A 12,559-nucleotide genomic window follows, 5' to 3' on the forward strand; every position below is an offset into this window, starting at 1 on the left:
TTGATTGTCTAACCAAAACCCTTCTAAACATTAGGTTCTCCCCCATTTCTAATTCAATATGGTTGATCTTAGGTGACTTGACACTTGATGTGTCCTCTTGAGCATATGTCACTCTCTTCTCAGTATTTGAAGAAGATGCTTTCTCAAGACACCTATAAGCAGGATGACCCAACTGTCCACAACTATAGCACGTCATGCTAGCAAAGTAGGAGTTACTTATGCCTACACCTCTTCCTTTGTTAGAACCCCCTTGAGTGCCTCTACCTCTTTTGTAGCCTCCTCTAGAAGTAGTTTCATTCCCATGATCTACAGATTTAGACTTTCCTTGATTTCTTGATTCAATCCCTCTACCTTGGTATCCACCTCTACGACCTCTTTAGTCTCTTCCTCTACCTCTATCATGCTTCCTTCTGCTATTGTCTGCAACCTTGATGGCCAATTGGTGTATTGTCTTGGGACTGAGAAGGGTCATCTCTTCTTGTAGACTCCATTTCGGCCCATTCAGGTATCTAGCCACCTTAAGACTTTCATCTTCAACTACATTTAATCTCATGCATAGCTTTTGGAATTCCTTAGTATATGTATTTACGTCAATATCCCTTTGTCTAAGAATTTGTCTCTTCTGATGTAATTGGATTTCATAATCATCTAGCATGTATGCCTCTCTCACTTTGTGAACCATTCCCTTCCAAGTGGAAATCGATTTCTTACCTTCCTTCTCTCTCTCTATCTAGATGAATGTCCACCATGTCAATGCAGAACTTCCCAACCTTGACTTGGCTACGCTCACTTTTTATGCCTCGATGATTCCATCACATTCAAAGTGGTTTTCCATCCCCTCTATCTAGTCCATGACTAGGTTTGTCTCCATCTTCCCACTAAATAGTGGTATTCCCTCTAGTGCCTTTCCACTCGTGGCTTTCAATGCCTTCAAGAATGGTTCCTCTGTAAGGACAAGATCAAGGTTAGGTTCTTCATCCTCTATAGCCACCTCTCTCTTCTTTCCTTCAACCTTGATTTTGACTTCCTCATTGGTTTCCTCCACTTGATCCAACTTTTCTTCTAGTTGGGCTAATCTATTTTTGAGCAATCTAGTTTCTTCCTCTTGCTCAGTCACCTTCTTTGCTAGCTCTACATTCATCACCATTGTAGTTTCTCCTATTGATTCCTTAGTCTGAAACATTTATCCACAAGCCTAATCTTTTGAGGCTCTGATACCAATCTGATAGGGAGGTTAGATGAATCAATCATTGATTCGTGATCTTAGTCTTCTTACAGGACCCTTAGGGTGTCTCTCCCACACCACTTGCTACTTATAGGATCTTAATTGCCTAAGGATCCCCTAGTCTCTCTAATCAACCCAACTATTAAGAGAGATTCCTCGATCAAGTCAAAACTTGATGTATTCTCACTTCATTCACCATGTCCCTTAAAGCACCATAAAGGCTCTTAACCTCCAAATATTGAACTAAGCCTTGTAGAGGTATTTTCAAAAACTTCATCTCAACCAACTAGATGTGTTATAAGTCCCACTTGGCTCATCTTCTCACCTAATTTCGTCATTTCTTCACAACTAGGCCTAAAAGGCTACAAGCCCCAGTCAGGTCTCCTATAGTGAGAAAATAGAGATTTCCTCCCAATCCTTCCAAAGAAACCCTAAAATTTTTCTTAGGATCATTGGATCATGTTCCACCCTCTCAAGGATTTTTGGGGTCTTGGGGTCACCAGCTTCCATATAGTACCCTAACTCAATTTGAGGTGAATTTAGGGGTTTTAGGGCTCTAACTAATTGTTCTACAAGTTAGGAGGTGTAAGGTTATCATCTGTATTGGTGTGTCCACACCCTCTTCACTACACCTTTAGAGGACCTCTATCTTCAATCTCCAAGTGGAACCATGGCTCTAGCTATCCACCTCTGCAAGTTATGTTAATTTCTTCATAGCCTCCCCTAACCAGACTCACTAGAGGCTCGCCTAGGGAAAGACTTAAAAAATGGTTTCCTTGCATTTGAGGGCCCCTTCTTCCGTATACATTATGTACATGGATTATACTCACTATTCCCAAGAGGTTGTATAGATTGGATGATGGGAAAGTGAGTTAGAACTCCATACTTACCAGCTGCCTGGACAAAACCAGTAATAGTGGAAAACAAAAACAATTTCTCAAAAGGAATGAAAACTAATCAAAAAACCTATATAATTTCACACAGAATCAAGAAAACAAATACTTCACAGGATGCACAAGTTGCAAAATCAATTTCTAACTTCTAACTACCTACTGGCATAGAAAACAAGAAAATTGTTCATTAAATTGCTCCAAATGTTGATTGCTCAAGTACTCAATTCATACAATGGGTATCCAACCTTGTTCATAGGTCTTGGAATGCCTTCTATAGGGTGGTTGGGTGGTTATTCCCCCCTCAAGGCTCTTCTCCATCAAGTTGCAACCTTATTGACAATGTTACTAAAGCAACTTTCAAAGTTGTAAAGTTGCATAATGCAACTTTCACATCTTTTTGGCAACTTTTTCCCAACTTAGCTAAACAAACTCTAATGCCTTCCAAACTTAACCAAAGACCTCAACTAAGGTAAAAACATCATCCTAACCCATCCTAGACCCTATTGAGCTCATGATGATGTCATCATCATGCTTTGGGCCAATCAAAGGGCTTTACAACTTGCTAGCCCCTATCTACACCTAGAAAAAGGTTCTAAGACCATATGAACACAATCCCTTTTGTACTACTACCATGCTCAACATGACCTTATGAAAATCACATCAAAAATTCCCTAAGACACACACCCATACAACTAAAATAAGAAACATTTAGACTGCTTAGGCAATCCCTAGGTGCTCCTACACCAGTAGGGTTTCTATCATGCAAAAAAGGTGAAAAATAATGCATTTTAATATAATTATATGGAAAAATAAGTTAGAACATGATACTAATTGGGAGTGTACCTTTATTACAATTTCATTATGTGTATGAAGCCATTACACTATGAGAAAATTGTAGAAGAGGAAGAGAGAAGAAGAAGAAGAAGTTCCAGTTGAAGAAGACATTTGATTTGTTGTTCAAAACCCACACTACTACATTTGGGCCCAAATTGTGATAGCCACCTATCACCCAAGTGACACCATCATGATTTAGCTCCCGTCAAATAGGCATTGGACTTTTGTTGTTGCAAATTGCGACGACAAGGGAGTCTATCGCAATTGCAACGAATAAAGTTGTTGTGATTTGGAACAAGACCACAACAAGAGTTCATCTGTACACCATCACAATTGCATCAGCTAGCCTTTAGGGCCGTTGTCGCATGTGTGATAGAAAGTGACAACAATGTTGTGGGTACAATAGTTAGCCGTCAGCACATGTCATCGCAATAGCGACAAGTATGTGACAACAATTCAATGGGAGTGACAGCTAGCCATCTGAAGAAGTCATCACAATTGCAATGGATTGTCGTATTGATTTTTAAAAAAAAATTGGCTCAAAGTTAGCTATGATGCTCTCATAGCTCACATTAGATTCACATAGTTAGTTGACATGCAATCATAGGTTAATATTGAGCTTCACTTGGTTTTGAGAGTAGTTTAATATTCTCTACTAATCAAGGCCAACCATGTGAAGGTGGAAGCTTATTTGCGCCCCCCCCCCCTCCAACAACATCTAAATTCCCCGTTAACATCTAAAATCTTTAAGAAATTATCAATCTTTAAAGTACAAAAAAAGGTTCTAGACCTGCAAAAGTGACATCATTTTCCCATCTTCTGGTGCATGTCTTTTTTCTTCACATCCAAAATAAGATTTTGCCACTCTTAATCAAGAATGCATGTGCAGTTGCGTTCTATATACATGGATAATGAGCAGAGCTAAAAAATCCAAACACATTTACATTTATTTAATAGATCTATGCAAACCTCTAACAAAAATGCAAACCTGTTAGGTTTTTTCAACTCCACCTGATGTCGTATGCATATGAATTGAGATTGTATATTGAACTACGATATCCTTCTGCATTGCCTTAAACCAAGAGATTCATATAGTTAGTTGTCATCAATCACAGGTTAATGTTGAGCTTCACTTGGTTTTGAGAATATTTTACATACATACATACATACATATACAAAGATCACAAGAGCATGACAACAAGATGCAAAGATCACAAGGGCACGACAATGAAATGCAATGATCACAAGGGCATGGCAATGAAATCCTAGATCTCCACTGATCACCACAATCCACAAGATCTCTCTATATACATACATACATACATACATACATACATACATACATATATATCCATACATACATATATATATATATATATATACATATATATATATATATATATACATATATATATACATATATATATATATATATATATATATATATATATATATATATATATATATATATATATATATATATATATATATACATACATCCTTTGCATGATTTAGAGGTAATGTCATTGTGGCAGAGGCTTCTGCAAGGGAATGAGCCTTGTGATTATGGCATTTACACATAAGCAGAACTTGCTTCTTCGACTCCTTACAATCAACTCTTCACTAACATTATTCTTCTAGCAGTGAGAATAGCTACTACAAATTCCTAGGAGCTAGGGAACCCTGAACATATGCTACATTTTCTAGAGATATGGGAGAAGTTACTACTGGCTTCAGTACTTCATAACATTCTAGATCATACAATGATGCCTAAATTAATAGCAACAATAGATACTTGGGATTCTCATAGGGAGAGCATGCCAATACATGCATGGTTACATCCTTGGCTTCCATTGTTGGGCCAAAGTATGGATCCTTTATATCCAACCATTCGTTATAAATTGGGAATGAACTTCATGCCCAACATTCAAGTCATGTATCTACATATGCAATTTTATCACCTTGGAAAATTGTATTTGATCCTGCTAGTTGGGAACAACTGATTGTTCATTTTATTCTACCTAATCTTATGACAGTTCTACAAGAATTTGTAATCAACCTGACTAATCAGAAACTAGACCAATTTAACTGGGTTATGGCTTGGGTATGTGTATTCCCATTTATCGTATGGTTGCAATGTTGGAGGCAACATTTTTTCCAAAGTGGCAACAGGTTTTGTATCATTGGCTTTGTTTAAGTCCTGATTTTAATGAAGTAACAAAGTGGTTTTTAGGGTGGAAAAGACTATATAATGAAGAGGAAACTTTAAAACTTGAATGTTGAAATGTTGAGATGAAAGCTATCGAGGATCAAACAATTATGCTAGAGTTACAACCCAATGTGAAGTAATGATGTGTAAGATATGAAAATTGTAGAATTGAAGATGAAATGGGTGCCATGGATGAGATAGTATGCTATTGAATCACTCTAAAATCCCTTTACATTCAAGTCAGAATCTCCTTGGAAATGTGTAATGTTTATCAAGTTATCAAGTCCCTTAAAATCAATAGATTGTTTGTATGAATGGCCTTGATATTGGGCTTTTTCTCCCATTTTCTAAACATATTACTGTACCCATAGGTTTCATCACCTAATACAAAATGTGATGGATTCTTATAATAAAATTAATAAAGAAATGAATGATAACAAGTAAAATGTATATGAAAATTTAACAATGGAAGTCACCTTGAGGAACTTGTGTATGCTCTTCACAAACATGTAATAAAAAATGTTCATGACCTTTTTTGCTTCTACATGTTTTTACATGGAGCCTTCATACACCTAGTGCTCACAAATGTCTACTTAAGAATGTACGTGAACCTGTAATGTAATGCTATGTAGTGAAATATGTAGAAAATCATATAATTGATAAGTAGGAGATAATTTCCACAGCAAGTCAAATTGTGATATTGCTATCACGGTTTAACTATGTGATTTTGGAGTCAAACTCATTGACCCATGTTTCATGAGTAGCGATTCAAGTGGTTTTCTATAATTACAATACTTGAATACCCTAGTGCAACTTTGGTGTTATAGTTTACAATTAATGTAAGGTTAACCTATATACATCCTAACTCACTCCTTATATAGTTATGTTTAAAAGCATGCAACAATAATCAATGGGTCTAAATAGACCAGTCAAGTTAATGCTGAAACTCAGAGTTTAGCCTTCTATTTTCAAAAGTCAGCTAGACTAGGTTACATCTACTGAAATGTCTTAAAGTACCTAGGATGTCCTCATCACCTCCTGCCACTCTCAAGGGAAGTCCATCTTCATTGCTCATGAGAAATTCATCACACAGGTGCATCCAAGAATGTCCTTATCGCCTTCTACATGAAATGAATCTAATATTACAAAATGCCTCCTAAGAAATAATAGTTCAAATGAAATAAACACATGAAAAATGAGAGAGAGAAAAGAGGAATCTACTTACCAATAGGCACTGCCATTGCATTTGTGGCTATGCTACCTGTTGAGTGAGTTTTATTATTTTTATGTTGTGTCAATATCTCTTTGTTCACACACACACACACACACACACACACACACACACACACACACACACATATATATAGATATATGTGTATATATATATATATATATATATATATATATATATATATATATATATATATATAATAATAATAATAATATATAATATGTATATATATATATATGTACATATATATACATATATATACATATATATACATATACATATACATACATATATAATATGCATATATATACATATACATATACATACATATATATACATATATATAGACATATGTATATATATCTATATGCATATATGTACATATATGTACATATATGTACATATATGTATATATATGTATATATATATATATATATATACATATATATACATATATGTACATATATGTACATATATGTACATATATGTATATGTACATATATGTATATGTACATATATGTATATATCTATATATATATATATATATATATATATACATACATATATACATACATATATATGTATGTACATGTATATATATGTATATGTATGTATATATGTATATATGTACATATATATATACATATATATGTATGTATATATATGTATATATGCATATATACATATATATGTACATATATATACATACATATACATATATATATACATATGTATGTATGTATGTATATGTACATATATACATATGTACATATATATACATACATATACATATATATATACATATGTATGTATGTATGTATATGTACATATATACATATGTAATATATATATAGACACACACACACATACATACAAACACATAGATCACAAGGGCACAACAACAAAATCTTAGATCTCCATTTATCTCTGCAATCCACAAGATCTCTCTCTTTATATATATACTGTAATGCCTCGCTTGGGAACCCAAGAGAAATAAACCTAACATGTTGCAATGTTTACTGAACTATTTTTTTTAAAAAAGATTAAACAACATCAAGATAACATTAATGCAGAAGCCATATGAACATACACATCAAATACACATAAGCAATTGTAGATACAGTTCTAATTCCTCAAGGGTTCTTTCACGTTGAGTTATGTTAATAAGTTTATATTAATTAGTTTAAGTCTCAAGTACAATGTCTAATGATCATAAAGAAATAACAGATACATAATCACATAAGAAAATACACAAGGAAAATCAAACCAAGCAAGAATCAAACCACATACGCACAAAAGACTCACAGGTTTTAAAAAGGGTAGACAATTTGTTACGAGTCCTCCTTGCAAGACAAATATTAAGTCTATTTATGTGATTGGATCTGATCATTATCTTCCAATTCTCACCATTTGAGTATTTGTAATATGACATGCTCATCCTGGCAATTTAGGGAAGTCGATGCCCGGTACCTACATCCTACATAAAAGATGAGCATATACATGTATATAAATATATCTAAACTAAACAAACAATGACAAGGAGTGATACATGATGTAGATCCCGAGTAGCAAATGATTACGACTCCCTCCCATACCCACATCAAACACGTCAAACAAAAGATAAAATAGACAGGTGCACCATACACATGCAAGTATGGGGTAAGTACAATAATAAATCATGAGCCAACTTATCAAATGCTCAAATATAATAATGCATCTCTATGAATATAAACACAATCATCATTTTCAACATCACATTAACAGTGTTATGAAAGCAACCACATTTACTAACCAGGAATCATCAAAGCATCATTAACAACACGTGAAATGAAATCAACTAAGCAATTATTATTGATATATTTGTAATCCAAGTTATGCAACAATGTCATATAGCCGAAATCAAGTATCTCAAAAACTAACAAAAACATGGTAGTAGGCCTAAAAGAGTTTGGCAATCAGAACATAAAAGCAAACAACGGGCGGGCATTACATATACATACATACATAGACACACGCATATGTGTGTATGTATGTGTATATACATATGCAAATGCATATATGTACGTACATACATACATACGTACGTACATACATACATACATACATACATACATACATACATACATACATACATATATATATATATATATACACACACACACACACATGCATGCATGCATACGTACATACGTACGTACTTACATCTGCATATGCAATTTTATCACCTTGGAAAATTGTATTTGATCCTGCTAGCTGGGAACAACTAATTGTTCATTTTATTGTACCTGATTTGATGATATTTCTATAGGAATTTGTAATCAACCCAACTAATCAGCAACTAGACCAATTTAACTAGGTTATGGCTTGTTTCTTTCTGAAAGAATTGCTACGATATGTTTTTTATAATTTCTTGCAAACTCTGCCCATTTTTCTTGGTTTGCATTATTTTTGTGTAGGATCTTGAGCTAAGTCACTTAGCATGAGTTGAGTGAGTTTTATTGTTTTATTATTTGGATGCTAGAATATGTATGCAGTTGGATCAATTTTTCTATTGTGCTAATGTGTAACAAGCACCTTAAAAAAGATCTCTCAGTGTATATAAAGACTACAAGTTGTACAATTCAAGTCATGTATTGCATATGCATTTTCCATTGCTTATAAGAGTGTTTCAAGTTTGGGAACCACTTCAACATCCTTTGCATGGTTTAGAGGTAATGTCATTGTGGCAAAGAGAATAACTTCAGTGAAGAGTTGAGTGGAAGGAGTTACTACCTTGAACCTATGCTACAAATTCATGGGAGCCAAGGAACCCTAAACCTATGGTACATTTTTTGGAGACATGGGAGAAGTTACTACCGGCTTTAGTACTTCATAACATTTTGGATCATATCGTGATGCCCAAATTAACTTTAGTACATGCATGGTTACATCCTTGGCCTCCATTGTTGGGCCAAAGTATGGAGCCTTTACATCCAACCATTCATTATAAACTGGGGAATGTACTTCATGCCTGGCATGCATGTGATGCATCTGCATATGAAATTTTATCACCTTGGAAAACTATATTTGATTCTACTAGCTAGGAACAACTAATTGTTCATTTTATCGTACCTAATCTGATGATAGTTCTACAGGAATCTATAATCAACCTAGCTAATCAACAACTAGACCAATTTAATTAGCTAATGGCTCAAGCATGTGCTATTCCCATTTATCATATGGTTGCAATATTGGAGGCAACATTTTTTCCAAAGTGGCAACAAATTTTGTATCATTGGCTTTGTTCAAGCCCTAATTTTTATGAAGTAACAAAGTGGTTTTTAGGGTGGAAAGAACTATATAATGAAGATGAAACTTGAAAACTTGAATGTTGAAATGAAAGCTATCGAGGATCAAACACCTATGCTAGAATTACAATACAATGTGAAGTTGATTTTAGATATAAACAAAAAAAGAAGAAAACATGACATAAATCAATCCCCATTTGTTTTCATCGTGGAGAGCTACGTGTGAAAGAGGGTGGAGAGCTCTAAATGTCGATGGAGATTTCATTATCATGCCCTTGGATCGCTACATTTCATATGGTTGTAATATTGGAGGCAACATTTTTTCCAAAGTGGCAACAAATTTTGTATCATTGGCTTTGTTCAAGCCCTGATTTTTATGAAGTAACAAAGTGGTTTTTAGGGTGGAAAGGACTATATAATGAAGATGAAACTTGAAAACTTGAATGTTGAAATGAAAGCTATCAAGGATCAAACACCTATGCTAGAATTACAACACAATGCGAAGTTGATTTTAGATATAAACAAAAAAAGAAGAAAACATGACATAAATCAATCCCCATTTGTTTTCATCATGGAGAGCTACGTGTGAAAGAGGGTGGAGAGCTCTAAATGTCGATGGAGATTTCATTGTCATGCCCTTATGATCGCTGCATTTCATTTTTGATCTCTGCATTTCATTGTCGTGCCCTTGGTGGAGATCAATGTAGATCTACGATTTCATTGTTGCGCCCTTGTGATCACTACATTTCATTGTCGTGCTCTTGTGATCTCTGCATTTCATTGTCATGCCCTTGTGATCTCTGTGCCCTTGCTCTACGATTTTTTTTTCATGCCGTGCTCTTGTGATCTTTGTGACCTTTGACACTACAACATTTGGGGTCAAATTGTGACAACAATTTGCAATGACGATGTAGTTTGTGGTGTATTTGGGCCCAAATGTAGTAGCACTCGCTCTACAATTTTCTTCAAGGGGAGAAAAGGTACTTATGTAAATGTTCTTTTCTTTTCCTTCTAAACATGTATCTCTTTATATTTCCCCTAGCAAGTGATTAGAGAAGCTTCTCTTTATGTATATGTATGTGTATATATACATACACACAAATGTGCGTGTCTATGTATGTATGTATATAAACAGAGATATACATACATACATACATACATACATAGACACACATATGTGTGTGTATGTATATATACACATATATGTACAAGTACATATATATATACACACACACACACACACACACACACAGATCACAAGGGCATGTAAACAAGATGCAGAGATACATATATAAATACATACATACATACATACATTTGCATATGCAATTTTATCACCTTGGAAAACTATATTTGATCTTTACTCAATGACCAAGAGATAATATAATCTATAAGTATAGATTTCTGCATACTTAGTTTGGTATGAATAGTTCTGATTGAATTCATCTGAGGAGAGTGAGTCTTTTCATGATGATAATGACTCCATGTATTGGGTCTTTAGAGGAGAGAAACTTATAGAAGATTACATGTTGTTTATGGATATGGGATGATTCATTTGTGATGCCAATATATCCTCCTCCATATTGAATTTCTATATCATCAAATTTCTAGATACAAATCATTGGACTTGGTCTTTTGAAATGGTATGGGCTACTTGGAATTGTCAAACTTGAATTGTTGAACTATACATTCAGATTGACAAACCAACACTTTGAATCACTAGTTTCATGTTCAGAACCTTTGTCCTTTGAAATGTGAACTTTGATTTTGATTTGTAGTTCATGGACTAATATAAACCAAAAGACACCTAAATATTATTGGAGACATCTAAAGCATCTGCACAAATTGATATGAACCATTCAATCTAAATTACAATCTTTGAATCTTAGTACTCTAATCCAAGCCAAGATCCTTCTGAACATTGAAACCACTAAACTACCTAAGACACTAAACTTATCGAACACATGAACTTCCTTGAACTAATGGAACCATTTTGAAATAGGTTCAATGAGGTTCAAAACCCAAGAGGGACTAAGATATAAACCTCAAACAAGGATTGCCTGCTATGGTGCGGTAGGAGGAAGATGGTTGTGTGAATGGTTGATTAGAAAAGTTGTAAAAAATTAGGGTGTCAGCTGCAAGCAGTTTCATTAATTTGATAAGGGAATTAGCTTTGAAAGTGGGATGATCAAAATTGGCATGTCCATCCTTAAGATAGATTTCTCTATCTCAGAATATAAATTTACCTCAAACGACAAGTGATAAATTATTAAATGTATGGAATATCAGAAGAACATTCACCTATAATATTTTTGAAGGACAAAAATATAATAACAATATAATTTGTTGGAAAAAACCATGAACTATGTGGCTCCACATTGTGGCTATTCCACTGTCCAATAGTGGAAACTCTTCACGTTAAACATAAAGATCTTGAAAATTTAAAAAAAAAGGATAACTACCAAAGATCTATATTTGTGTTTTAGTGATAACAAATATACAATCTAACTTTAAGAAAATAATAGCCTTAGATGTATATGATTAAATAAAATAAACAAGAGTACTAGTTGTAGCTATATAATTATAGTATTACTAATTATGTTAAACAAAATCTTTAATAAAACAAGTACGAAGTAACATAAATGGATCATCTGCTTGATCCTATTATGACTTAATGTGAATACATTCGATCATTACTTGGACGATATTATTCACAAGATCTTTAGTCAATCACCAAGAGATAATATAATCTGTAAGTACAAATTTATGCATACATAGTTTGGTATGAATAGTTTCGATTGAATGCAAGGATAATTGCTTGTGTGAATTAAAGACATAGAATGATTAATTTAATTTAGCACAAATATTATGCAAGTGTGT

The sequence above is a fragment of the Cupressus sempervirens genome, chromosome 10 (assembly GCF_028749045.1).
Source record: "Cupressus sempervirens isolate cs-2001-9-10 chromosome 10, ASM2874904v1, whole genome shotgun sequence".
Taxonomy (NCBI): domain Eukaryota; kingdom Viridiplantae; phylum Streptophyta; class Pinopsida; order Cupressales; family Cupressaceae; genus Cupressus; species Cupressus sempervirens.